Source organism: Suncus etruscus, chromosome 13, assembly GCF_024139225.1.
Source record: "Suncus etruscus isolate mSunEtr1 chromosome 13, mSunEtr1.pri.cur, whole genome shotgun sequence".
Classification (NCBI taxonomy): Eukaryota; Metazoa; Chordata; class Mammalia; order Eulipotyphla; family Soricidae; genus Suncus; species Suncus etruscus.
Window position 1 is genome coordinate 85277120 of NC_064860.1, and position 24435 is coordinate 85301554.

Here is a 24435-nt window from a genome sequence, read left to right on the forward strand (position 1 = left end):
GATGCAGAGTCTCTTAGCTAACTAACCTATAAACCTAACACTGATCTTTCTTTCACCTTCTGTCAGGCATGAGCTGCTTCTAGAGATGCAAGAGCAAGTGACAGTGATTAGACCATGTGGGGATTCAACACTAATCTATGTTGTACGTCATTCTCTCAATAGATTTTACAAGCAAAATCAAACTTAAATGATAAAAAGTAAGGTTGTCTAAAAGATGATTAAATGCTTTCTTCTGAGCATAGACTTACATGCCATTTTCTAAGTTTGAGTTCTGAGAACCTAGCCCTTACCCACATTTTGTTTATTTTTTTAATATGTAAATTCCTCTATGATGATTCATTTTTCTGTTTTTTTCCCAGCTACCAATGATGATTCACTTGATTTGATTATATATATTTATTTTAAAAATTTGTTTTTAGAATTTTACTGCGTAAGTTATTTAGTAGCAGTAATTATTTCTTTTTTGCAAGAATACCTTTTCGATTTTTCCATAGCAAAGTAGACTCCCAGAGTTTGACTTTATCTGTTTAATCTTTCATACTTTCAGGTGTTTGTGTTTTGTTATGAAGTCTTAAGTAATCATTTTTTTTTCAGAGGAAGAATTTCTGGTATGGTTTCGGTCAGTTATTTTTTAAACCAGAATCGATATTTCTAATTACTTGGTACAATTTTGTAAGTGACCTTGTGAGACTATAAATATGAATTATATGGTGTGCATTTTTATAATGACACTGTAAAACACAATAAAATATTGCAGTGATTAATATTCTTTACAGAATAATGGTTATCTGCATTATTTCTTCTCTTTTTTCTACTACAGTATATGTATTTGAAGTATATTTCTTTCCAAAGTCTCTATCTATGTAACTTTTTTATTTTTATTTTTTATTTTTTATTTTATTTTATTTTACTTTATTTTTTTAGTTTTTGGGTTACACCCGGCTGCACTCAGGGGTTACTCTTGGCTCCACACTCAGAAATCACTCCTGGAAAGCTTGGGGGACCATATGGGATGCCAAGATTCGAACCAATGACCTTCTGCATGAACGACAAAGGCCTTACCTCCATGCTATCTCTCCGGCCCCTCTGTCACTTTTAAATCATTTGGTCATATATTTTTAGACACTATAGAAGTTTATGTTGCAATCCTAGTGAATTGTATTTTTTCAATATTTTGGCTACAGCTATTGATTAAGTTTTATTAAAAATTTCTAATTGAGGGGCCAGAGTGATAGTACAGCAATATTGCATTTGCCTTGCATGTAGCAGACCTGAGACAGACCTGGATTCATTTTCTCATATCTGATATGGTCCCCAGAGCCTGCCAGGAGTGATTTCTGAGTGCAAAGCCAGGAATAATTCCTGAGCGCCAGCAGGTCAGCTGCAAAACTAATAATAAATAATAATAATAATAATAATAATATTAATAATAATAATAATTAAAGCAACTGAAAAAAAAACACTTTTCTAACAGGATTTATAGTTGTAAAAATAACATGTCAGTTTGATTACTTTTGGTGAGGGTCTTCCTAAGAATGATGCTAGAAAGATACTAAAAAAGTATTTTTATATATTTGAAATATATATACTTTGACAAAAAAACTTTACTTGAATCCCTGATTACAATTAGTTTCAAAGATAACATAATGACTTAACTTTCTACAATATATGAAAAACACAGTAATATATTGGTTTAAGACGAGATCATTCTCAAGATAACAATAAAATTAACTATGACTAATTTCTGTTAGTCATAACTAAATATGAAAATTTTTATATCAATGCAATAAGTTTTTTTTTTTTTTTGGTTTTTGGGCCACAACCGGTAACGCTCAGGGGTTACTCCTGGCTATGTGCTCAGAAGTTGCTCCTGGCTTGGGGGACCATATGGGACACCGGGGGATCGAACCGCGGTCCGTCCAAGGCTAGCGCAGGCAAGTCAGGCACCTTACCTTTAGCGCCACCGCCCGGCCCCATGCAATAAGTCTTTAAGTGATATTTGTTATTTTTTCTTTTTCTTTAAAGGTGGGGAGTATACCTGGTAGTGCTCAGGGCTTATTCTTGGCTGTGAATTTAGAAAACAATCCCAGTTAGGCTCAGAAAACTATATGTGGCAACAGGGTTTGAGCCCTGTAAGCTACATTCAAGGCATGCATCTTGCCTGCTTTACTATCTTTCGAGCCCAATAGAGTCTCATTTCTTGTATACTTGTTCTAATGTAATGTCAAATTCTAACACATTTGATAAGCTAATATGCTATATATCTTTTATAATATATGATATATATTATATAATTTTATATGATATATAACATATTATATGCTATAATATACAATATTTTACTATCAACTCTAATGCCTCTTCTTAATATACTTTTTAAATTATTTTATTTGAAGACTGTTCATTACTTAGTTTTATATAATACATTTTTTCTAAAACTAATGTCACCACCAATGTAAAATTTCTTCTACCATTTTCCCAGATTCCCATTACCAATCCTTACCCCCACTGACAGCCATAAAACGATATATTTTATATTTCTTGTTTCTAGGAAGTGGTAATGAAATTATTTTTAAAAGTATAGCTACTCTGCTGAAACAACTACTGCTAAACTCATTACCCACCAGTCATGCTTTACTAGTGGCCCTGCCTCACCAGTCCTCTATGGCTTTACGTTGAAAACAATCTGACCAAAACTCTAGTTATGTTTATATTTGGGCTGATATGCCCAGAACTTTTTTAAGAATGTATGCAGGCACCTCCATCTCCTCCATCTTTTCTAACTTCCAGATGACCTGTCATCTAAAAGTGTCTGGCAAAAGTCACGTTATCAGCAATAGTTATTGGAATTTCTGGACAGTAGCTGCAGATACAGCCATGCAATAATCTCAATTTTGTTCATTTTTTATGGGTCACATCCTGTAATACTCAGGAGCTTCTCCTGGTTTTGTGCTCAGAAGTCTATCCTGGCCTGCTCGGGGGACCATATAGGATGCTGGGATTCGAACTACCATCCTTCTACATGCAAGGCAAATGCCCTACCGTTTTACTATCTTTTCAGCCCAACAATCCCATTTTTGATGAATACTGACATGCCCATAGAAACACATCAATTTAGATGCCATTGTGTACCTGAAGCCACCTAATGTTCAGAAACAAATGAAAAAACGAATGGTCAACTAACAACAAGAACATACTAAACAACTGACAATGACTTAATTACCTCATTGGCTATTCAATAATTTTCACAAATTTGCTTGTTGCTGGACTCATATATTTATTTTTTTTCCTTTTTATTTTTAATAATCCCTCTCACTTCCTGGAAACAAATATTTTATAATCAACTATGACAGCTACATGCTCCTTCAATAAAGCATTTTTAAAATTGGCACCCAATTGTGGTTTTGGTTGGACATCTATTCAATCACAATCGATGAAACACTAATTTAGTAGCAAGTTCTAACCAAGATGACACTAAAAGTTGAGAAAGTACATATAGGATTTCACGCAAAAATTTTTGAAATAAAAGGCAATCTTACCAAAAGTGACAGCAAAAGGACAGTGAGAGAATGGGGAAATATCAAATATCAGAACATAGGTTTTAAAAGCCTAAGGTCTGGGTTTGGCACTTTTTACCCCCATGAAAAGTTATCCATGAGTATCTTCCAGTCACTACAAAATGTGGCCTCTCTTTTCTCTCCTCATATGAAGACAGGTTTAGGGATATAAGAATGCACATTCTTTTATGTTATTTATAACCATTCTTCACCTTCTGGGACAAAATAGATACCTATTGACTCTAGCAAGTTAGGGTTTCATCTGCTTTCTTAGTCTCTCTGGAACAAGTTTACCTGTCAGAGTAGAGCACGATTCTCTGAAAACAGATTTTTAAAAATCCAGCAATAAGAAAATTAGTGAAAATTAATGTATCTTGCAAAAAGTTCATTAAGTTATTGTCAGATAAGTGATTTGTTGTTAGTTGATTTCCTGTTATTTGTTTTGTTTTTGAATATTTAGTGGTGTCGAATTGGTCTAAATTGGTCAAATTGGGATGGCAGTATTGAAAAATTTGGAATTATCCAGGAATTCCAAGCTCTCTGGCTGATATTGGGGCTGTTGGTGGGTAGCCAGGACTTCTAGAAGTACGAGGTAGGAGGGAGGACACGTGACCTCCTTCCTTCGAGATGTCAGCCCAAATATCAACATTACAAGTTAATTTTATTCTGTTCGGTATCTCTGTAGAGATTGGTGATTGGTTAGATGCTGAAACTGGGCCATTGCAAAGCTGTGGTTATGACAGTGGGTGAAGCTACTTCGGCTTTGATAAGACAGGAACTTGGCCCACCTTGGTGGGAATGCCCCTCATTCACTATCACTATGTACCTTAAATATTACTGTGAAAGATTTGTAATGCACTTTGGTCACACAAAAAATTATTTAAAAAAAGAATGCCATTTTTGGCTGCATGGCCAATGTAACCATGATATTTTTCACGTCTTGGCATACATCTCTTTCAAGAATAGAGTCTATGGTGCTGGTTAATGGAAGTGTTGTTTTATGGTGATGGTAATCTATGCTGGCCAATGGACAAACCCATTTGGTCTTATTACAAAATCAAGACTAGAGACCTAATGATAGCACAGCAGTAGGACATGTTTGCCTTGCACGTGGCTGACTGGGACCCCGGTTTGATCCCCAGCATTTGATATGGTCCCCTACCCTGCCAGGAGCAATTTCTGAGTGCAGTGCCAAGAGTAACCTCTGAGTGCCACCAGGTTTGGCCCCCAAACATGAGGAGATGGCTTACTTTTTCTTTTGTATTATATGGTGAGTTTTATGAATAAGACAAGTATTGACATATTTCTGTTTTGGTACAGGGAGACCTCACATCAAGATTTCTCTGTGTTCTTTCTCATTTTTCTTGTTAACACAAACAAGCAAGATATAACATATTTATTGAATACATTCTATTGAATTGAAAAATTACATTGAAAAGTTATTCAATAAAAACATTGATTCAAAAGAACTCATTTTGGGCTGGAGAGATAGCATAGGGGTTAAACCTCTTGCCATACCAAGGTACTGAAACCAGTTCCATACCCAGCATCAAGAGTAAATCTTGAACACAGCAACTTTAAGTACTATGAAACACTCTCTTACATACAAAAAGAAGCCAGCTAAAAAAAAAATAGTAGTCATGGACATCAAGTTTGTATTTAATTAAATAAAATACAAACATTTATTGTCTTCCACCACTAAGATTTTGGGGGCTAATTCAATTCCAGATAATATAATTTCTCTATAAAAACTAATTGTATCATGGGCCGAGTGGTGGTGTAAGCACTAGGGTTTTTGTATTGCATGTGCTAGCCCAGGACAGACCTCAGTTCAATTCCCCGGCTTCCTAAATGGTCCCCCAAGCCAGGAGCAATTTCTGAGCACATAGCCAGGAGTAACTCCTGAGTGTCACCAGGTGTGGCCCAAAAGAGAAAACAAACAAACAAACACACAAAACACTAATTGTGGTAAGTACATTTCAAAATTATTAAACTAGTATAAAAATCAAAATAATCAAAATTATATTGTGGATTAAAATTATTCTGTTTCAAGTAACAATTTGCATTTTTAGAAAGAAAACAACACTGAAAAGAAATGGAAGTGTTGCCTAGTATTTAGTACATTTTTAAAGAATAGTTGTACAGTTAAATATTTAATTCATAATTTAAAGTTTTGGGGAAAACATTTTAAATATTTCCTAAATGCAATGATTGGTAGCAATACATACTTTCATATTAGTTCTGGGATAAGCAGAAATTGTAAAATTCTTAATGTCAAATACTTGAAGACAATTTTGTAATTTGTTTATTCCTAAATTATTTGTTCCATCAAAAATTTTAGATATTATATTTATATCTGTACATTAGCCTATAAAATACAAAGATAAATTGCTATAATTTCTTTCCATACAGACAATTTTCAAAATTAGTTTTCAGCATGTTTCTTAAAATTATTTGTTCTACTTTGAAAATAAAATGCTTTGCTATAATAGAAAAGTATGCTTCAAAATTGAAAAGGAACACTTAACTCAAATTATTTGGTGTGTATTTGATATATTTGAATACTAAACTGTTAACCAAAGTTATTCCATGGCTTTAAACTCTGAGGCCTGTATGTCTAATATTACTTCACTCTCTGGGATGGCTATCACAAATTATAAGTGTAATAGTTTGGAACTGAAAATTGGACCCATGGAGTTTAATAAAGAAATATGACATTTCATTGCAACTTTAAAATATGTCATTTATGTGTCATAAAGTGCATACAATAGTGTATCACTATATAATATATAGAGTATATAGTATAGTATATATCTATTTTATTTTGTATATAATGATATATACACTATTTTATACAACTATTTATCACGATTTCATTTTGTTTCTAGTAACTAATAGTGAATTTATGTAAATTTATTGCTCAGTGAGTAACTTCAATTTTTAAAGTTAAAAGTTTCATTCTGAAATAATTTCAAAATAAGAGCTTAAAGAAAAATTAACACCAAAGAACAAAAATGAGCTACTGATGTTATTTAGTCGCATTAATTGGTCATAAAACATGACAAATGTATTTTGAGTCAAATGTATTTTCTACATATAAGTCTACAATATTCAGTTACATCTATATATATTCAATTATATCTATACTATCTATCTATTATAATATACATTATAATATCTATATCATATAAATATAATAGATATAAGAGATATAATATATCTATAAGATCTATAATATTCAGTTACAAAAGGAATATTTTCTTGTTGCTGTTGATTCTTGGGCCACGTTTTCAATAATGCTCACAGATTATTCCTGTTTCTACACTTAGCAATTACTCAGGACAGTGCTCAGGAAATCATATGGGATGATGGGGATGGAACCCAGGTTGGACATGTATAAGTCAAGCATGCTTTTTTCTGTACTATCTCTTCAGTCCAGTATTTATGATCCTATTTTCATTATTGCTTTAGTTGTGGTTTATGGGCCATACCTAGTAGTCCTTAGTGGATACTCCCTAAAAGATAAGACTAAATGATAGTTCCCTAGTAGTGCTTCGGGGACCAGATGGCTCCATTAGGATTAAATTATCTCCATGCAAAGCTCCAGAACATTTGCTAGATTTAAAATAAAAACTAAAGCTAATACTCATTTATTATGTTTTTGTTTAGTTCTTCATGTACATTGAAATATTATCTAACATTGTACTTTTTCTATAAATTCTACTGTAGTCATTCATGTCGAAGATCAAAGTATTTTTGTTAGTATAGGTTTTCATTTCTCTTTAGTAGGTTATTAAGAATGAAATCGATGGGTCCTGTGTTAAGTATGTGTTTAATTTTTTAAGAACTGGATTGTTTCTTAAACACACCAGATTGATTTTCAAAATAACTATAACATTTTACTTTCTACCAACAATGTGTGAGGGTTTAAGTTTTTCCTGTCTCTGTAATACTTGATATTATCATTTTATGGTAACTGTTCTAATGTGCATGGCATCTCATTATATTTTAATTTACATTTCCTTAATGACTTTGTCTAAAGTTTATTTACATGTTTAATTGTTGTTCTTTTAATTATATTGGTAAAGTATCTCCAACTGTTTTCCCATTTTAAAAGCAATGAAATGCTTATATTATTAACACATGTGTATTTTCTTAATATTTTGATATATGCCCATACTGATTTCACAATTTTATTATATACATGTTATGCCTTATATTATTTGTATACTTTTCTTCTGTAACTTTACTTTCTAAAATATCATTTTAATTTTTTATTGCCATGAAAACTAAAGCCTTTTCTAAATAAACCAAATAGTTTTTTTAACTTCCTTACTCTTTTTAAGTTCCATCTCTTTTTATGTTCCATCTCTCATACTTACCCCCTTAATTTTCTTCATTTTCTTTTGATATCAATTCTAATACCACCTCTTTGGAAAGTTCATCTGTTTCTATCTATTATTGTGCTTCTTTATGCTCTTCATAAAATGTTTTTAAGTATGCACACTTTCTGGCTATAAATGGTTGAATAGGCCTTGCAATTAGTACTTGGTAAAAATGATTTCCCACTTTTCTTTTAGTTTCCTTCTTTTCTTGATCCTTCTGTAAGTCTTATATTATAATGATGAGAAAATACATTAGAATTTCTTGATTTTTTTCATCTTGTGTTACGGAATGATTTCAGTAAGCCAATCTCAATACCTACCTATGGTATACATTAAACATGAGTAGGAGACTAATTATTTTAGAGTAATTGAGTTTAGAAAGTTCATTTGTTACTGTAATATATTGTAATGGGTATGCTTTCTCTTAAGAACTTTCTCATGGTAATTTTATCCCTATCCAAATCTTTCTCTATGGCATTAATACCAGCAATGCATTTGCCTTTTATCCTTGCACATATGCTTGGTGATACTTATTTTCCTTATATCTAGTATTTATATGTAATGCGGATGTATAGTGTAACTGTCATACACACAAGAACTTCTGTCAGAGCATTGCAGAGAAGCTTTTATATGAAAAATTTGATTAAATAAATGAACATGACACCAAGTCAAGAGAGGAGCGAGGAAATAGGAATAACAAAATATTTTTTAAAAATCTATGTTTTGGAATGGCTCCATGTTTTATTTTGTTTGAATTATTTCTTAAAAGCAGCAAAATTTAAAAATACTAGTAACTATTTTTCTATTCCTTAAAGTTCATATCTTTGAAAAATTTAAAGCTAAAACACTACATCAACTGAGAGTTATTTTATTCCTCTCTGGTACTCTGTACACTATATACACTGCTTATTAAGGAGAGAACTTTGGCCATGATTCTCAAATATAAATAACAGTTAGTCTTGCATGATCTTTTAATCACTTCCAAGGAATTATATCCTTAGCTGAATATGGCAAGGCACATTAATTTACCTTGCTGTCTCAGCACCTTTTCTTTCTTTATCTTGGTTCTTTCTGAGCTGCAGATTCCCATCGGTATCCCCTGTTAATCATAAGTAGATTTATCATGTCAACAATTATTTTTTCTTTCATTATGAATGGGTTTCTTGACTTCACTGGAGAAAGAAAATAAAAGTTTTTGACATATGGCTCACATTACCTTATTTTAACTCGCTGGCACTCATTATGACCTACAAAGTTATTTTTATTGTCAGTAAAATATAGAAACAACATTCCGAGAGTTCACAAAGTTTATTCCTCTTGCTCAGTGTATCATTTTTACTCATATTTTTATGCTGGTCTAATAATTGTCTGATATAGAATTAACAATTAATAAATATATACATAGTGGATTAAGGAGTTTCTTTGAATGACCATTTGTATGTTTAAAGAGGTAGGAATATGAAAAGAGAACATAAAGACTTCAATAATAATGCCAAAAATATAAAAGAGTTCAATAATCAGAGAAAACTTGACAGAATTCAATTAACTGGTTGCATTATCTTAAAAATAAAACTCATGATGAAGAGATATACTTTGGCCTGGTCTCAGAATAGTGATCCATACCCAAAACTGAGATTATCCAGGAATTAAATTCTATTTCCTTCATAAATTACCCAATCATTATACAATGTGGTTGCACTATTTTGTATAAAATTTATGGCAGTTCTTCAACTCTTGTCGTAATTGTACAAATGATTCTTGAATAATTTAAATCTTCCCCTCACATTATTAGGGCAATAATGAGAAAGTAAAATCTCTGTCATAGGTATTATCCAGCGGCGTATGGCTGCATTTAAACTCAACCAACACAAATCTCAAAACATGAAACATGTATATTCTGACACCACTTGGGTCTTGGCTCAGAAAAGCAGGAATACTCTGCATTACAACAACATATCTGTAAACTAGATATTGCACAATAAATATCTAACTGTTAAAAAATATATCACTGGCAACTGACACATTGACTTGCCTTGAGTGAAATCCATCTAGGTTTGACCCGTGGCACTCCAGATGGCCCCCAATTCACCAAGAGTTATCTCTGAGCCCAAAGACAAGAGTAAGCTCTGAGCACAGTCAAGAGTGGCCCCACGGTGCCAAATAAATAATAAATAAATAAATAAATAAATAATAACAAAGAAACATCTGGGAAGATGGAGTGCTGGCCTTAAATGCAGCTGACCTGGGTCTGATGACTGGCACCTCATATGGGTCCCTGAGCTCCATGAAGGTGATTCTAGGGCACAGTACTAAGAATAATCCCTGAGCACAGCTATGTGTGGCCCAAATCCACCTCTCCCCCCACCAAATAACAAAGAAGGACATTTCTTTTTCTGTTTTTTTTTTTTTTCCTTAGTGCTAGCACAGTGATACATAATCAACTATCTTCTTCCAGTTCTACCAGCAGTCCCAGAGGTACAGGTAGGGATGTAAGTGGCAATATTAGCAAGGTCATAATAGCAGTATTGCTCTTGCTGAGCAAACACCTCTGTGGAAAGATAGGAACTCCTGGAATGATCGTTTATAACCCATAGTAATGAATAACAATCAGAACAAAATTAGGAACACTTAAGAACTCTGCAATTACTTGTGATGGGAAATCCTCTCTCCAAAAGTTAGTATTTCAACAGCTAGTCTTTCAAATGTGTAGATTATAAAAATGAACTTTTATATTTGGCTGTCCAAGATATCACCCCAATTGAATAAGACAGGCACTTAAAAGATACAGAAATCATGGTGAAATACCAATAACTTATGATTTATGTTTTAAATGTATGTATTTATGAACATTGAAACTAAGTAACAATACTGAGTCCTCTTCATAGATCTGAAATTATGATAATAATGAGGAAATAATTTACATGCCAAATGCTAGTAAACTCTCCAGATAAGTGTAGTATTTTTTTCTCAGATGTTTCTTATCTTGGAGTAGGAAGCTTAGTTGGGAGGGGTTCTTGACAAAAGTGGAGGGAAATGGACACTGAAGAGTATATATTAAGCTTCTTGATGCAAAACAAACCCTACTGTACTCAATATTTGAATAAATATTCAATAAAATAAAATATAAACATTTTAAGAATAATGAACCATAATAACTCTCTAAATCTCCATTCAATGCGGATCTATCTCCATGTTGAATATTATATCACTATAATTAACAATTATGTTAATAACAAATAAATCAACTCAGAGTTGCCTTTACATGAGTCTTACATCAGGAATATTAGAAATTTTAACTTTTAAGCTAGTCTGTTTTTTAGTGTAGAGAAGAGTGGAGTTCAGGGCTTTCTCCTGTCTCAATGCTCAGGAATTATTCTCCTGGTAGAGCTCAGGAACTGTATGCAGTGCCAACATCAAATCTAAATTAGCCAGGTATAAAGCCAGAACTTTACCTGCTATACTCTCCCTGTAGTCCCAACCTTAATTATTTCCTAAAATAGAACATTTTCTTGTTTCTAACAACTTTAACCCTACCTGTAAAAAAAATTGTGTTTGAAAACTAGGGAAGGAGTAAAGTTAAATTTATTTGGCATTGGCATTAGAATGGAGTAAAAGGAGGTAACAGAAGTCTGTAAATTCACATAGAAAATGAACAAGGAAGCAAATAACTGAGAAATTACAAAATTATTTTAACAAAGAAAAAACTAGAATAACAAAACATCAGAGGGAATCTACATAGTTAACAAATATGATTAAAAATAGGGCTTCATATTTATAGGACTAAACCTCTATTATCACTAAGATTTTAATTAAGAAGTTGATAGAAAATGGTGAAGATTGAAGGTCATAAATAAAAAGCTAGTGGGTTATAGAACCCGAAACTTTCTCTTAAAAGTACTTTAGACATGGTACATAAATGTATTAAATTGATTAAAAGGTCAGATGTAAAGTAATGGTTGCACAATATGAGATATTTGTATACCTCTATTTGATGACATAAGCTAAATATGCAAATATACATACATGGTTTAGTGCTTGAAAATGTATGTGATGCGTCATTCTTGAACTCCTTGGCCTCTTCTAAAAATGAACAGATTAGTAGTAGGTCAGATATCAGATGGTGACAGGAAAGAGGTTGAAAATTGTATTTACTTTCCCAAGAGAAAGGGATAATTTGGTCATTCACCTTTGTATTTTTAAACATTTTTTAATGTCTATCATTGTCCAGCAAAGCCATCTGTTATATATTTCATTCAGTATTATTTCCCCCTTCCACTATTCAGGATTATTTTTATCAAACATAGAGTTTATAATTGTTTTTAAGCCCAGCTTAAATAATATAGGTCGTTCAAGAGGGAAAGAAATATAAAATAAATATAAAAATCAAAATATTAAAAATCTACATTTCTGAAAAAAAAAAAGTGATAGTATTCAAGGTAAAGAACTTGCCTTACAAACAGCCATCTGGAATAGATCCTTTGCATCCCAAATGGTTTCCTGAGCACTAACAGGAGTAATTGTCGAGTTAGAGATGTAGTACCCCTTGACTTTTGTCAAGTGTAGTTCCCCCCAAATAAATAAAGAGGTGAATATATAAATCAACATCCTTATATCTTTTAAACATGCCATCCAATTAGTTTTGAATGGAAAGAATAAAACTCAATTGGTGTATTCAGAACTCCATTTCATTTAACACTTTCTAAGAAAAACTTTGCAGCTGCTTAAAGGACAATACCTAACTCTTCTCTCTCCATATATGTACATATTGCATATGCATACTTTATTTATATATTTATGTATATATGTACACATAGGGTAGATAGGTACATAGATATATGTTTGGTGTAGCATGCACTTTATACTTGAGGTTTTTGAAGACTGGTGGTGGGAAGAAAGTATTAGAGGACAAATTGGATTTGGGAAATTACATCACAAAGAACAATATAGAAAGAACATATAGAAGTGAAAAGAAAAATAACAAGTTCCAAGAGACTGAATGTTGTATAAGGAAAAGTAAAAAGATTTTACAAGTTTTTCTAGAGGTACAATTAAAAAGTGAAAATTCTCTTGTTATTAAGAGTTTTTCTCTTCCATATAATTTCATTAAGAGACTGTGATACTATATATGTAATTACTACTATATAGGTAATTATTGTGATTATTCCCAAAAGAACCTAAAAAGGTTGGAATTAGACTCTGGCATTTTTAAAAGATCATAGAATAAATTTCAATTTTTAAATGCTATATTCTTTTACCCCATATGAGGCGAATAATCAAAAATTAATACTTTGCACTTGCCCCATACTTTTACGTTTCTACAAAAGAAAGATTTCTACATAATTATACAATGTACGTTCCCCACCTACGGTTTCTGTAATGTATTATAATAGGAAATGTCAATTTAAATATAAGAACATGAAAACTGATTTTTTTTCTATAAAATTAACTTTACTTTTAATCCTTCCTTTAAAAAAGTGTTTTGTGGGTATTTAGTACTTAAAGTTTTCTGAGTATTATTAGTTAAATATTTTTGATATTTCATTAAATTATCATTATTATTATTATTTAGGTTATTTATCACTATATAACCTAAAAAGTGGTTAAATAATGGTACATTTGATTTCACCTAATTAAATAATGTATCTACATTGCTTTTTTTATAGAACCTAAAATATTATTTGCAGTTGATATCATTTTTCTAAAATGGGCTTTTTATGTAAACAGAATAGACACCATTTTGATAACAGCAGTAAGACCTTGTGAACGTACATTAATGTCACAGTATTTTACCTCTATCATATAAATATAAAATTTTAGTCAATATTAGAAGTCCTCAAAAGTTGTCAGGTTGGACAAAGTGGAAAAAAAATGTTGTCAGGCTGGAGTACAAGTCATTAACTCTCCACAGTAGTTAAATGCCATAGCATTATTATAGAAGGCGGGAGCTTCTCAGAATGCCAGATAGCTTCTTTGTTCCCAGACATTTTATAATATTCCGTTATAAGTAATTCACAGTAAAGAATCATAAGAGATACATAACATCTGTCTTTCAACCTTAAAAAACTCTACTTTAAAAAAATCCTACCTCACTAGAAATGATGCAATTATGTCTTTATCAAACATTGTATAACTGATTGCATGGTTCAAACTGATGAAAAAGACAAACCGGTTTTTTTCTTTACCAAATATTTCTTCTCTCAACTTTTAAACTAGAGCATTCTTTAAAAGGAAAAAAAGTCCCATCTGTGATCATGATTAATTTGCTGCTTAGTCATCTAAATGTTAAATTATGGCAAATTTGTTCATCAAATCTTCTACTCTCTCGTCATTATTTACAATCAGGACATTTTGCTTTTTCCTATATAAAGTTCATTTTAATTCATGCTGATAGCTATAGAAGATGTTTGATGGTATCTTTTAATATTTTTAAAAGATTACAGTTTTGATGGTTTGACAGTGTTTTGGTAAAATATTACAACAAAATTTGTTAACTCTGAAGCTTTGAAATATCATTAAAAGTTATATAAATTATTAGTTTAAATGAAATTTTCCCCCTTAAGATTATTTAGAACATTGAATCAATAAAAAAATAAAATAAAATATAAATATTGAATCAGATAGCAGTATCTTCTTTAAAAGGATTCAAAATATTATGCCTTAAATATATGTATTTTTGTCAGCTAATTTTAAATGAAATAGCATATTTAATCATAATAATTTCCCAATAAAATGATACCTTTTGATAAAACCAAATATTGCATTTATAAGAATATTAATAAGGATTATTCCTGATTATGTTTTCTCTATGGTCTCATTACTGTTTCTAAGTTAAGATAAAAAACAGATTCGGAAGCTACCCTGCGAGCCAGTGAGTGAGTAAGAAATGGCTGGATGTGGGGGTTTCCAGGCAGAGTGCTGATTGCTCTACCTGCAGAGTCTCCACCCGGCTGTGCTTTTTCTGAGGAAACAGAGGACCTGAAGGGAGCCCTGTCCTGTCTTTTCTGAATTCTTGAAGCTCTCCTCAGAGTCCTGGGAAGCGAACCCCAAAAATACTGCATTCTGAAGCTGCCCAGCAAGCGAGTGAAAACTATGCCTGTCCAGTGGGGCCTGACTGTGAAAAACTGTGAGTGCTGCCTGTGTGTGTCTCTCTACTATCCTGTTGCGTGAACCCCTTGAGAGTGGGCTGAAAAGAGGCTCCAGAAGGCGCTTAGCTCCAATTCGCTATGCAGCCGTGCGCTCTTTCTAAAAAAAGAACACCATCACAAGAAGAAAAAAAACACACTAAGAACTGTGTTGGATAACAGAAGCAAGAATTTCTCTCCAGACTGTCTTCTCTGCTGCGTGCTCGGGCCTAAGATTTGATCTTGTGTGAGGCTTCATCCACGGAGGACTCCCCTACCTTGGAGGCAAGTCGGCCCATCCAGAAAGGGAGGAGCCAGAGAAGTGTGCTGCCTGCATCATATAGACAATGAATACCACCACAACACGTAGAAAAACCCACAATAAAAGTGTGACAATGGGGAAACAACGCAGGCCAGCATCAGACATAGAGAATGAAGATGACAATTCTGAGGACCAGATAATGACCAACCAACTAATCAACCTCTCAGATAAGGACTTTAGACTAGCAATATGGAAGATGCTCAACAGACTCCAAGAAATCATGGATCGAGTTGAACAGAACACTAATAAGAACCAAGAAAATATGAAGACAGAAATCACAAAACTCCAAACTGAAATAACATGTCAACTAACAGGCCTGAAAAAATCAGTAAACAAAGTGAATGACAAAATGCATAAGCTCTGGGACAGGGTATCAGAAGCTGAGAATAGACTTGGTGCTGTGGAAGATGAGATACATAACAATTCCATACAGCAGGAGAGATTGGAAAAAAAACTTAAAGCAAATGAACAGACAATGGAAAAATTAGTCAAAGAATGGGAACAGATGAAAATAGAAGTCTATGATAATATCAACAGAAACAACTTAAGAATCATTGGAGTCCCAGAGACCCAGGAAGAAAATTTCCAGGAAGAATCAACGGTCAAGAACATCATTAAAGAGAAACTCCCAGAGCTAAAGAATATATGTGATCAAATCCTGCATGCTCGAAGAGTACCAACCAAAAGAGACCCAAGAAAAACCACCCCAAGACACATCCTAGTCACAATGACAAATCCCACAGATAGAGACAGAATTCTGAAAACAGCAAGATTAAAAGGGGAAATTACGTTCAAGCAAGCATCCTTGAGATTTACAGCAGACCTGTCACCAGCAACACTCAATGCCAGAAAGCAGTGGTGGGATATTGTGACAAGACTGAATGGAATGAATGCTTCACCTAGAATACTGTACCCAGCAAAACTCACTTTCCGGTTTGATGGAAGAATACATGATTTCACAGACAAAAAACAGCTCAGAAACTTTATAGACACAAAACCAGTCTTAAGAGAAAAACTGAAAGACCTAATTTAAAACAAGACTAACCAAAAGACACACCAAATTTCGATATAAAGATGGCATTAAATCCCAGGACAATTCTTTCTCTCAACGTTAATGGACTAAATGCACCAGTTAAGAGACACAGAGTGGCTAAATGGATCAAAAAACTCAATCCAACCTTCTGCTGCCTACAAGAAACGCACCTGAATAGTCAGAACAAACATAGACTCAAAATAAAAGGCTGGAGAAAAATTATCCAAGCAAACAACACCCATAAAAAAGCTGGAGTGGCCATACTAATATCAGATAATGCAAACTTTATACTCAGGAAGGTTGTAAGGGACAAAGATGGACATTTTATATTAATCAAGGGGTATGTAGAGCAGGAAGAAATAACTCTCCTAAACATATATGCACCAAATGAGGGGCCAGCAAAATATTTAAAACAGCTGTTGACAAATCTGAAAAACAATATCAATAACAACACAATAATTGGGGGGGACCTCAACACTGCTTTGTCAACACTGGATAGGTCAACCAGACTGAAACCCAACAAGAATATACTAGACCTGGGAGAGAAATGGAAGAAAGAGGCCTAGTGGATATATATAGGACACTCCATCCCCAGAAACCTGGATACACATTCTTCTCCAATGTACATGGGACATTCTCCAGGATAGACTACATGCTGGCACATAAAACATACCTCCATAATATCAAGAGGATAGAAATTTTGCAGACTACCTTCACTGACCAGAAGGCTCTGAAATTATTTGTGAATTCCAAAGGGACTCAGAAGCAAAACTTTAACACCTGGAAGTTAAACAGCCTCATACTCAATAACCAGTGGGTCTGAGATGAAATCAAGGAGGAAATCAAAAGGTTCCTGGAAACAAATGACAATAAAGACACAAACTATCAGAACTTATGGGACACAGCAAAAGCAGTCCTGAGTGGAAAATTTATAGCTTTGCAAGCACACATCAGGAAGGAAGAAGGAGCTTACCTGAGTAGCTTAATGACACAGCTAATAGAACTAGAAAGTACTCAACAAAAGGACCCAAAAATAGGAAGACAGAAGGAAATAACAAAGCTGAGAGCAGAAATCAATGAAGTGGAAATCCAAAAAGCAATCCGAAAGATCAACGAAAGCAGAAGTTGGTTATTTGAAAAAATAAACAAGATTGATAGACCACTGGCAAACCTAACAAAGAAAGATGAGAGAGTAACTTGATAACTCGTATTAGGAATGAAAAAGGAGAGATCACTACTGATATGACAGAGATTCAAAGAGTAATCAGAAACAACTTTGAAAAACTCTATGCCAATAAAAATGAGAACCTGGAAGAAATGGATAAATTCTTGGACTCTTATAATCTTCCACGGTTGAAAGAAGAGGATGTAGCATATCTAAACACCCCCATCACCATTGATGAAATAAAAATGGTAATCAAAAGTCTGCCCAAAAACAAAAGCCCAGGCCCAGATGGATTCACTAATGAATTCTTTCAAACTATCCAAGAGGAACTACTACCAATCCTGGAAAGACTCTTTCATGAAATTGAACAAACAGAAACACTCCCAAATAGCTGTTATGAAGCCAACATCACCCTGATACCTAAACCAGACAGAGATGCTACGAAAAATGAAAATTACAGACCAATATCGCTGATGAATGCAGATGCAAAGATCCTCAACAAAATCCTGGCAAATAGGATTCAATACCTCATTAAGAAGATCATCCACTACGATCAAGTAGGCTTCATCCCAGGAATGCAAGGATGGTTTAACATCCATAAGTCTATCAACATAATACACAACATCAACAACAAGAAAAATAAAAACCACATGATCATATCAATAGATGCAGAGAAAGCATTTGATAAGTTCCAACACCCATTCTTGATCAAAACTCTCAGCAAATGGGAATGGAAGGAACCTTTCTCAATATAGTTAAGGCCATCTACCACAAGCCAGTGGCAAATATTATCCTCAATGGAGAAAAACTAAAAGCCTTCCCTCTAAATTCTGGCACAAGACAAGGCTGTCCTCTCTCACCACTCCTATTCAACATAGCACTGGAAGTACTTGCTATAGCGATTAGGCAAGAAAAAGATATCAAGGGAATCCAGATAGGAAAGGAAGAAGTCAAGCTCTCACTGTTTGCAGATGACATGATGCTCTACTTAGAAAACCCTAAAGACTCTACCAAAAAGCTTCTAGAAACAATAGACTCATATAGCAAGGTGGCAGGCTACAAAATTAACACACAAAAATCAATGGCCTTTCTATACACCAATACTAATAAGAAAGAAATGGACATTAAGAAAACAAGCCCATTCACAATAGTGCCACACAAACTCAAATATCTTGGAATCAACTTGACTAAATATGTGAAGGACCTATACAAAGAAAACTATAAAACTCTGCTCCAAGAAATAAGAGAGGACACGCGAAAATGGAAACACATACCCTGCTCATGGATTGGCAGGATTAACATCATCAAAATGGCAATACTCCCCAAGGCATTATACAGATTCAATGCTATCCCTCTAAAAATACCCATGACATTCTTCAAAGAAGTGGATCAGGCACTTTTGGAATTTGTTTGGAACAATAAACACCCTAGAATAGCTAAAGCAATCATTGGGAAAAAGAATATGGGAGGAATTACTTTCCCCAACTTTAAACTTTACTACAAAGCAAAAGTTGTCAAAACAGCATGGTATTGGAATAAGGACAGGCCCTCAGATCAGTGGAATAAGCTTGAATACTCAGAAAATGTTCCCCAGACATACAATCACCTAATTTTTGATAAAGGAGCAGGAAATCCTAAATGGAGCAAGGAAAGCCTCTTCAACAAGTGGTATTGGCACAACTGGCTAGCCACTTGCAAAAAATTAAACTTAGACCCCCAGCTAACATCATGTACGAAGGTAAAATCCAAATGGATTAAAGACCTCGATATCAGACACCAAACCATAAGATATATAGAACAACACATAGGCAAAACTCTCCAGGACATTGAGACTACAGGTATCTTCAAGGAGGAAACTGCACTCTCCAAGCAAGTGAAAGCAGAGATTAACAGATGGGAATATATTAAGTTGAGAAGCTTCTGCACGTCAAAGGAAATAGTGCCCAGGATACAAGAGCCAACCACTGAGTGGGAGAAACTATTCACCCAATACCCATCAGATAAGGGGCTAATCTCTAAAATATACAAGGCACTGACAGAAATTTACAAGAAAAAAACATCTAATCCCATCAAAAAATGGGGAGAAGAAATGAACAGACACTTTTGACAAAGAAGAAATACACATGGCCAAAAGACACATGAAGAAATGCTCCACATCACTAATCATCAGGGAGATGCAAATCAAAACAACAATGAGATACCACCTCATACCACAGAGAATGGCACACATCACAAAAAATGAGAACAAACAGTGCTGACGGGGATGTGGAGAGAAAGTAACCCTTATCCACTGCTGGTGGGAATGCCGTCTAGTTCAACCTTTATGGAAAGGAATATGGAGATTCCTCCAAAAACTGGAAATCGAGCCCCCATACGATCCAGCTATACCACTCCTAGGAATATACCCTAAGAACACAAAAATACAATACAAAAATCCCTTCCTGACACCTATATTCATTGCAGCACTATTTACCATAGCAAGACTCTGGAAACAACCAAGATGCCCTTCAACAGACGAATGGCTAAAGAAACTGTGGTACATATACACAATGGAATATTATGCAGCTGTCAGGAGAGATGAAGTCATGAAATTTTCCTATACATGGATGTACACAGAATCTATTATGCTGAGTGAAATAAGTCAGAGAGAGAGAAAAACGCAGAATGGTCTCACTCATCTATGGGTTTTAAGAAAAATGAAAGACATTCTTGCAATAATAATTTTCAGACACAAAAGAGAAAAGAGCTGGAAGTTCCAGCTCACCTCAGGAAGCTCACTACAAAGAGTGATGAGTTTAGTTCGAGAAATAACTACATTTTGAACTGTCCTAATATTGAGAATGTATGAGGGAAATGGAGAGGCTGTTTAGAGTACAGGCGGGGGTCGGGTGGGGAGGAGGGAGATTTGGGACATGGGTGATGGGAATGTTGCACTGGTGATGGGTGGTGTTCCTTTTATTACTGAAACCCAAACACAATCATGTATGTAATCAAGGTGTTTAAATAAAAAAAAATTCAAAAAAAAACCCCAGAAATAAAAATGTATAACTTGGGGCCAAACTGATAGCACAGTGGTAGGGCATTTGCCTTGCATATGGACAACCCAGGTCAAACCTATTTTTAATCCCTGGCACCCCATATGGTCCCCAGAGCCTGCCAGGAGTGATTTCTGAGTGCAGAGCCAGGAGTAACCTTGAATGCAGCTGGGTGGCCCCAAAACCAAAATACACTCACACACACACACACACACACACAAACACACACACACACACAGTATATAACTTATCTGATTATTTACAAATCAAAATAGTCTAAGAGATAATAACATAAAATACTGATATATACTTTAAAAATAACAGTTAACATTCTTCACAACCAGATACATGAGGAATTGTTAAATGCTTTAAATTTACTTGAACATACCAGAATAAGTAACTGGTAAATAATTTTCACAAAAATGTGACTCACAACGCGTGACAACTATGTCATATTTATAGACAGCAGATATTTTAGATTTGATTTTCATGACACCAAAATACCTGTTATAATTTGTGCCATAAAGTCTCCTACAGCACAATTTAAGTTTTTGTGAAAGTAAATATTTCAGTATTTATTATCATTGCATTTTATCACATTAGCTTTTAGTGAGTAGAAAACAGCAACAATAAAAAAGAGTGTGCTATATTAGTGATGAAAAAGCTATTTTTCTAAAATGTAATATAATTGTGTTTATTGCAATCATGCATGTCACTAGGTGTGAAAAGTTTGCAATCAACGTGAAAACCGTTAGTCGTGAAAAACATCAATTAACTATCTTAAACGTGTTGAATGCATATTTAAAGAATAAAATTAAAGCATAGATATGAAAGCTTGGTAGACTATTAAATATTCAAAGATGTGAGTACAATTAAGAAAATTATAATATTTTAACCTTGTAGTAAAGAATTTTCTTATTACATATAAGTTTATTTTTTACATTTAAATTTCCTTATATTTATAAATAAGAGCTTATAAACATATTGAGCTTGATCAGCAATAAATTGTCTGACCTCTGTCTTTCAAGTTAGAATTTATTTTCTAGACTATAAAAAAAAAGAATTTATTTTCTCAATTTTGTAAATGAAGAAGTGGAGGTTTCTTAATGATACATAGCAATATAGACAATATTGAGAAGAATCTTAGCTTTCTAGTTCAAATAAAAAAGGAGGCTTTTTAAATTATACCATTCTTTCTTTGAAAAAATGCAAAAGCATTATTCAAGATCCATATTTCAAAACTCAACCCAATGCAATAAGAAGAAAAAATATAAAACACTGACTCTGAAAGTTTTAAAATAGTTCTTGTTTATCTATTTTATTTGTGATTAGACACTGAAAACATTTTCTTAACGATTAAATAATATTTTAACTACTATTCGCACCTTTAAGAATATCTTATCAATATTCTTAGCTACTATAATTTGATCATAATAAAATAATCATTAGTGACAGTGATTATCTGAATATTGCTTAAAACAATTTTATGATCATAGTGAATATATTTTTCAACTTTATAATCAGAAAATTTATGTCTATAAGTTTGAAATTGACAATGATGAGAGCAATGTTAACACAAAACAAAAACACAAGACATAATATTTTTTCTGATCTCAGATCAATTGCTTACTAGCATTCAGGAATCATATAATTCATTAGCATGTGATTATTATATTTTGGTCAAGTAGTCAAAGCTTTGTTTTTTGTCTCTTGTTTTATAAATTGGGAAAAACTCTCTGGGATTAAGGAAGTAAAACAAACTGACTAAACATTTTGTTGTATATAATGTCACATCCATCCTGAAGTAATGTATTTTTATGTTATTTTAATTCTAATCACACTAAAAAAGAAATATGTTTATGTATATTAATATGTGTGTGTTTTATAAAAACCATAAAGACCATAAAATCACTAGAATCATTATTCACTGGACACTGAGTTTTAGAAACCACTTCAACTGATAACCATTTTCCCTTTCATAATTAAACTATACATCAAAAATTAAAAAAATAAAAAGATGAAATCATATAAAGTACAGGGTAACACTGTTGTACTATCAGCTCCCTTGATAAGAACTGTTTGCTTGGGTTTTCACCAGCATGAAGGTGCAATTGAAATTAAATGCACTTTCAAGTCTTCATTTCCTTGTATTTTTCCTTGGTCTATCTTTTGCTTCCAAGGAAACCAGCATCTGTTGCCCATTAAGCTCATCAATACAGTGCCATGGGGTCCAGGCTGATTCACTCACTTTTGTTAGTGAATCAGCAGGAAGCTGTGGCAGTGTGGGATGGCGTTTTAACCTCTGCCCTGTAAGGGTCCATGCAGGATGCATTCATCCCACTGTTGTAATTTGGTAGACTAAGACATATCAAGGTTTAGACACCATGGTAACCAGGGGTGGCTAAAATCATTAAGAACACAGACTAATAGTTGGAACTTCAGTATATTTTCATGACTGCCAGCAGAGATACAAATACTTGTTTTCAAATACCTACAGCAATTTATGAGTCATCAGAAGATAGCATTTTAGTGAAAAAGATCTTGTAATTTGCAGTTAGACTATTTTAGAAATAATATTTTGCCTATATTCTGTTTTTTTGATGTACTCTGCATACAATTTAAGCATTTTCAAGTAATAACATTTAGATTTATATCTATGGGATACAATCACATGTATAGGAACAAAATTTGGACTTATTCTCTATGTGTTCATATACCACAATAACTGTTTATATATTTAGAAACAAAGAATGCATAATTTTATCAATTCAATAATTCACTTTTAGATTATTTAATAATGACCTATGATCTATAAATCTACTTGTTCAAAACTTGGCAATAAAAGGAGAAAAACAGTATGAAATGAGTGTTATTCCATCAAATAGGGACAAATCATAGTTGATATTAACATTTCATATGTAATGACTTTAAACTATATATTTTCTTTTGATTCTATCTTTGATAATAAATTAAGAAACTCATTTGGCTCGCTTCGGCAGCACATATACTAAAATTGGAACGATACAGAGAAGATTAGCATGGCCCCTGCGCAAGGATGACACGCAAATTCGTGAAGCGTTCCATATTTTTAGCAAAAAAAAAAAAAAAGAAACTCATTTGACTTGAACTATCATGCAGTATTTATTATTATATGCATATTATTATGCATATCTATTCATTTGTCTTAACATATACAAATAAATATTTAAATAAATATTTAAACTTATTTTGATTAAATATTGCACATGTAAATAAACACATATATATACTTCCAATATTAGAGTAAAATTAATAATTATGTATGTATATATATTTAAAGTATAAAACATGTTGGTTAAAATATAAATGCATTATGAAATTACTTTTACAGCCTAAGACTTTCATTAATTTCCATAATTACCTCATTTATGGTGTGCCATTGATCTAATCTCACAGCAAATTTTAAATAAATTTTACTAACTATTATAAACTATATTCACCATGTTGTAAATTAGATGTCTAGGACTCTTTATTTGTAAACTGACTTCATATGTTCTTTAATCAACATCATTTTGCTTTCCTTTTTCCTCACTTCTCAGAAACATATTAACTTAACATCCCCAGTAACATTCCTCACTTTTCCTAGTAACAGCCAATTATAGTTCTAGTTTAATGAAATTGACTATTTTAGATTTCAAAGTGCCATCAGGATTTGTCTTTTTAGAACTGGTTTATTGCTATAGCATATGTTTCATACATAAGGTCACAACTGAGAGGACTCCTTTTTTAATGAAAATACCATATTTTATCAGGCTATCTGTTGATAAATGCTTAGGGT

At 33.1% G+C, this 24435-nt stretch overlaps 1 non-coding gene across 1 annotated transcript; it reads left to right on the top strand.

Moving 5' to 3' along the window:
- Window positions 1-23603: 23603 nt before the first annotated feature.
- LOC126026635 (U6 spliceosomal RNA) lies at window positions 23604-23708 on the top strand. The gene has a single exon (XR_007501858.1). It is a non-coding gene; the product is annotated as a U6 spliceosomal RNA (small nuclear RNA).
- The last annotated feature ends 727 nt before the right edge of the window (window positions 23709-24435 follow it).